The sequence below is a fragment of the Callionymus lyra genome, chromosome 3 (genome assembly GCF_982586985.1).
Source record: "Callionymus lyra chromosome 3, fCalLyr1.hap1.1, whole genome shotgun sequence".
In the NCBI taxonomy this organism is placed as follows: domain Eukaryota; kingdom Metazoa; phylum Chordata; class Actinopteri; order Syngnathiformes; family Callionymidae; genus Callionymus; species Callionymus lyra.
In genome coordinates this window covers 35946138-35946492 of record NC_141820.1, presented here as the reverse complement: position 1 = coordinate 35946492, position 355 = coordinate 35946138, and positions in this window count along the sequence as shown.

The following is a 355-nucleotide window of genomic DNA, read 5'->3' as shown; positions in this document are numbered from 1 at the left end:
TCCCCGGGAGGAGGGAGGGAGGGAGGCGGACCAGGCGAGCGGGGCGCCCGGGAAAGAGAGAGGAGGAGGAGGAGGGAGAGATCGCTGCGGCCCCTGGTCAATGAAAATATGTATCAGTTTCTATTTTTGGTTTATGCTCTCGTGCAAACGTTTGCAGGGAAACAAAGCTCAAGTTTTTGAACAAGCACACTTGCAACAACTATTCTAAGACATATTTTTATTAAAATACATATTTAATAAAACGTCACATCAATGCTGAAATACAAAAAAAAGGACATTATTTTTTAATAGTTTTGAAATATGCTATATAAATGTGTCCACCTTGAGGCAAAGTTTGCAGCAACATTTTGCTCTG